Source organism: Dama dama, chromosome 11 (genome assembly GCF_033118175.1).
Source record: "Dama dama isolate Ldn47 chromosome 11, ASM3311817v1, whole genome shotgun sequence".
NCBI lineage: Eukaryota > Metazoa > Chordata > Mammalia > Artiodactyla > Cervidae > Dama > Dama dama.
Window position 1 is genome coordinate 44,281,249 of NC_083691.1, and position 5,807 is coordinate 44,287,055.

A 5,807-nucleotide genomic window follows, 5' to 3' on the forward strand; every position below is an offset into this window, starting at 1 on the left:
AGAGAAGGGGACGACAGAGGATGAGATGGTTGGATGGCATCACTGACCAACGGCATGACCGACATGGGTTTGGGTGGACTCAGGGAGTTAGTGATGGACAGGGAGGCCTGGCGTGCTGTGATTCATGGGGTCGCAAAGAGTCGGACACGACTGAGCGAGTGAACTGAACTGAACTCATTGGAAGGACTGATGCTGAAGCTGAAGCTCCAATACTTTGGCCACCTGATGCAAAGAGCTGACTCATTGGAAAAGAACCTGATGCTGGGAAAGATTGAAGGCAAAAGAAGATGAGGGCGACAGAGGATGAGATGGTTAGATAGTATCACTGACTCAATGGACACGAATCAGAGCAAACTCCAGGAGATAGCGAAGGACAGGGAAGCCTGGCGTGCTGCAGTCTATGGGGTCACAAAGGATCAGACACAACTTAGCAACTGAACAACAACATGAATATTCTGCTTTACAAAAAGCTAACCTCCTCTCCACTCACCCTTTCCTTATACCTCAGGGAGTAGGGATAGGGTGATTTGGGGTATGTTTGGTGTTAGGGCTGTTTCCCTGTATTGGCATGTCTTGGCAAGCTGGCCTAACGACAGGTGGTCCCTGAACTTAGAATATGTGAGGTCACCTCCTTCTGTGCACAGCTTTGGAACCTAGCTGGGGCCCGGAAAACATCCCTTTTGACATCCTATTACACTTGTTTCCAGCCACCTGGAATTTCTGTTAATCTTCACAGCATGTGTTGGAAAAAAGAGAAGAATTCTGTATTAACTAAAAATATAATAGGAAAAAAGAATGGGATACAGGAAGAAAATAACAATGACTTTCTACTCTGCAAAATAAATTTACCTTCAAGAAAATCTGGAGAGCTGTGTTATTTATCTATATAAATACAATAAATCATTCGATTTATTTTAACTATGTGTTTTTAATACTAATTTGTCCAATAAATACAATAAATCATTCGAATTTATTTTAACTCTTTTACCTATGTGTTTTTAATACTAATTTGTCCATTTATAAGAGTTCTTTTCCTACAACCTTGACACGATGGAGGATCAAAATTGAACATGACTAAGCAATGTACAGTCTGTTATTGAAGACAAAGTATCCTGCTTGTTTAAAAACATAAGCCACAATTTAAAACAAGGAAGAGGGAGTAAGATGTATCAATACTTAGTGGAGGGGGAACAATGCTTTATTATAATCAATAAAAGTTAAGGATTCATTTCCTTTTAGAAAGGGGGATATAACGCACATTTTACAGTGTGGTATAAAAAGCATTATTAGCACAATAGTACTATCACACTAAAAGTGGAATTTATTACTTATTCAGTAAAGTAGCCACTTGCTTCTAATCAGTATCACAATTCCCTTGACAGATCTGAGGTTTCCTTAAAGGTTTCGCTTTACTGATCTTTTCTGGGTTTATCTTTCTCATTTCCCACCTAGTTTGACCCAGGGAACAGCTGCTTGCTATGAGCAGTGTGGTAATCTAACACAAAGAAATGCCACTGAATCAAAAAACTATAATATAAACAGTAGTTTTAAAGTGAAAGAAATTTCTAGTAAAAATGCTCAATGGGGAAAACTTTGAAAACAAAGCACTAAACTCAGCCTTAAAATTTCACTTGATACAATAAGAAAAATTCCTTTCATGAGGTTTGACTTTCTATGTAATTCATAGCCTGTTTCTTATAAACCTTTGAAAAATTCCATGAATAGAATATATTATACTTGAGATTCCAAAAGCTTTTGATTATTCATTAACAATTTGAGGATTACAAGACTACACTTGAGGTAATTCAGAATAAAATTTTGTAAAACTGAAATATAGTTGATTTACAATATTGTGTTAGTTTCAAATATACAGAAAAATGATTCAATTATATTTTTCAGATTGTTTTCCACTGTAGCTTATTATAAGATATTGAATGTAATTCCCTGCATTGTATACTAAATCTCTGTTGCTTATCTATTTTATGTATAATAGTTGGCATCAGTTAATCACATACTCCTAATTTATCCCTCCCTTTCCCTTTTGATAACCATAAATTTGTGTTCTATGTCTGTGAGTCTGTTTCTGTTCTGTATATAGAATCATTACTATTATTTTTTAGATTCCACATATAAGTGATAAATAATATTTGTCTTTCTCTGATTTACTTCACTTAGTATGATATTCTCTAGGTCCACTCATGTTGCTGCAAATGGCAATATTTCATTCTTTCTTATGGCTGATATATATATATAAACACACACATATATATATGTCCCACATCTTCTTTATCCATTCACCTGTCGATGGACACAGATTTTTCCATATCTTTGCTACTACAAATAGTGCTTCTGTGAACACTGGGGTATATGCATCTTTTTTAATTACAGTTTTCATCTTTTCCAGATATATGCCCAGGAATGGGATTGCTGGATAATATGGTAGCTTTATTTTTAGTTTTTTGAAGAAATTCCATACTGTTTTCCATAGTGGCTGCACCAAATTATATTCCCACCAACAATGTAGGAAGCTTCCCTTTTCTCCACACCCTCTCCAGCATTCATTATTTGTAGACTTTTTGGTGATGGCCATTCTGATGAGGATGAGGTGATACCTCACTGCAGCTCACTTGTACTTCTCTAGTAATTAGTGATGTTGAATATCTTTTCATGTGCCTGTTGACCATGTCTATGTTTTCTTTTGAAGAATTTGACGTTATCTGATTGGGTTATTTGTTTTTTGATGTTCAGTTATATAAGCTGTTGCTGTAGAATAAGATTTTTAAGACGTGGATGGTGATGTGGAATCATATCTAAAGATACTGTGGCCATACATCAGTTCAGTTCAGTCACTCAGTCGTGTCCGGCTCTTTGTGACCACATGGACTGTGGCACGTCAGGCTTCCCTGTCCATCACCAACAACCCGGAGCTTAATCAAACTCATGTCCATCGAGTCAGTGATGCCATCCAACCATCTCATCCTCTGTAGTCCTCTTCTCCTCCCACCTTCAATCTTTCCCAGCATCAGGGTCTTTTCCAATGAGTCAGCTCTTCAAATGAGGTGGCCAAGGTATTGGAGCTTCAGCTTCAACATCAGTCCTTCCAATGAACACTCAGGACTGATCTCCTTTAGGATGGACTGGTTGGATCTCCTTGCAGTCCAAGGGACTCTCAAGAGTCTTCTCCAACACCACAGTTCAAAAGCATCAATTCTTCTGCCCTCAGCTTTGTTTATAGTCTAACTCTCACATCTACACATGACTACTGGAAAAACCATAGCTTTGACTAGACAGACCTTTGTTGGCAAAGCAATGTCTCTGCTTTTTAATATGCTGTCTAGGTTGGTCATAGCTTTTCTTGCAAGGAGCAAGCATCTTTTAATTTCATAGCTGCAGTCACCATCAGCAGTGATTTTGGAGCCCAAAAAACTAAAGTCTGTCACTTTTTCCATTGTTTCCCCATCTATTTGCCATGAAGTGATGGGACCAGATGCCATGATCTTAGTTTTCTGAATGTGGAGTTTTAAGCCAACTTTTTCACTCTCCTCTTTCACTTTCATCAAGAGGCTCTTTAGTTTTTCTTCACTTTCTGCCATAAGGGTGGTGTCATCTGCATATCTGAGGTTATTGATATTTCTCCCAGCAATCTTGATTCCAGCTTATGCTTCATCCAGCCCGACACTTTGCATGATGTACTCTGCATATAAGTTAAATAAGCAGAGTGACAATATACAGTCTTGACGTACTCCTTTCCCTATTTGGAACCAGTCTGTTGTTCCATGTCCAGTTCTAATTGTTGCTTCTTGACCTGCATATAGATTTCTTAGGAGGCAGGTAAGGTGGCCTGGTAGTCCCATCTCTTTAAGAATTTTTCACAGTTTGTTGTGATCTACACAGTCAAAGGCTTTGGTGTAGTCAATAAAGCAGAAGTAGATGTTTTTCTGGAACTCCCTTGCTTTTTTGATGATCCAACGGATGTTGGCAGTTTGACCTCTGGTTCCTCTGCCTTTTCTAAATCCAGCTTGAACATCTGGAAGTTCAGGGTTCATGTACTGTTGAAGCCCGGGTTGGAGGATTTTGAGCATTACTTTGCTAGGGTGTAAGATGAGTGCAATTGTGCAGTAATTTGAACATTCTTTGGCATTGCCTTTCTTTGGGATTGGAATTAAAACTGATCTTTTCCAGTCCTGTGGCCACTGCTGAGTTCTCCAAATTTGCTGACATGCTGAGTGCAGCACATTCACAGCGAAGTCAAGTGGGCCTTACTTAGGAGGCATCACTACAAACAAAGCTGGTGGAGGTGATGAAATTCCAGTTGAGTTATTTCAAATCCTAAAAGATGATGCTGTGAATGTGCCCATATATAATTTATCTTTAAATTTATCTAAATTCTTATAAATGTCTCAGAGTTCATTTTAAGGCAATACATCAACATGTTCACTTTAATATAGTGTTTAAAATATATTTAAAATATTGCTTCTAAATTCTTTATTAGTATCAAGTAGAAATAATTTATACCTTTATTATGGTAAGGGGTAATCTTAAATTGTTAAATGACTCCCCAAATCAGTTTCTTGTCACAGAGGATTATATGTTATTACCAGACAACTTTGCCTCTTGTTAAAGAGAAATAAATCATTGCACAAGTCTCAAAAGTTTTGTGAAAATAAATATTTAGGAAAGTAAACCATAGGTATAATTAAATCCAAATGAAATACATTAATTACTGGATAAGTAGCTATTACTCTGACCATCAACATTGGTATAAGAAGTAAACAGTTTAACTTTATAGGGTAATGTATCCATCTTCTTGGGAATGATACCTGTGATTTTGAGAATGGAGACTCCATACTTCCCTCTTTAGATCCTAAGTAACCTGGAAAACCCAAATATTACTAGTCTCTTGATTCTAAAAAAGTGGATTTCCTTCTCTGCTCTTCAGTATTTCACCAATGCAATTATTTATGAATATTGTGAGAATCAATTAATAAAGTCATATTTGGAAAGCTTTTGTCTTTTAGACCACTTACATCACTAATGGTAGGATTTTTTCCAAACCACATGTTTTTCCTCTCAAAATTCTCTATTTTTGTACCATCACTCTCTCTTCCTATAAATTTTTAATAAGATTTGTTTCAAACTATGAAATGCATGCTTACTGTAGGAAATTTGAATAACAAATAAAATTAAAGGAAAAATACCCATAATTCCTCCATAAGTTTTTGAAAATTTTTCAATTTTTGCTCCAGAATTTTGATGAAATAATCTCAGTCTGAACAAGATATGGTACATCTTTTTTTCAATGTTAGGGGAAAAAAATCTTTAAAAGAACTCACTCAGGCTTTTGGCAAATTTGGTTAACAATAATGGACTCTTTTATGGTTAATTGCATCCAGTGCGCTTACTAGGAAAGCAACAGAGGTATTATCTCACAGGTACAGTTGAATTCTACGAACAAAGCTAGTGAAAGTGCTGGAATTCCAGCTGAGTTACTTCAAATCTTGAGATGATGCTGTTAAAATGCTGCACTCAATATGTCAGCAAATCTGGAAAACTCAGCAGTGGCCGCAGGACTGGAAAAGGTCAGTCTTCATTTCAATCCCAAAGAAGGGCAATGCCAAAAAATGTTCAAACTACTGCACAATTGCACTCATTTCACATGCTAGCAAGGTAATGCTCAAAATCCTTCAAGCTAGGCTTCAACAATACGTGAGCTGAGAACTTCCAGATGTACAAACTACATTTAGAAAAGGCAGAGGAATCAGAGCTCAAATTGCCAACATTTGTTGGATCATTAAAAAAGCAAGAGA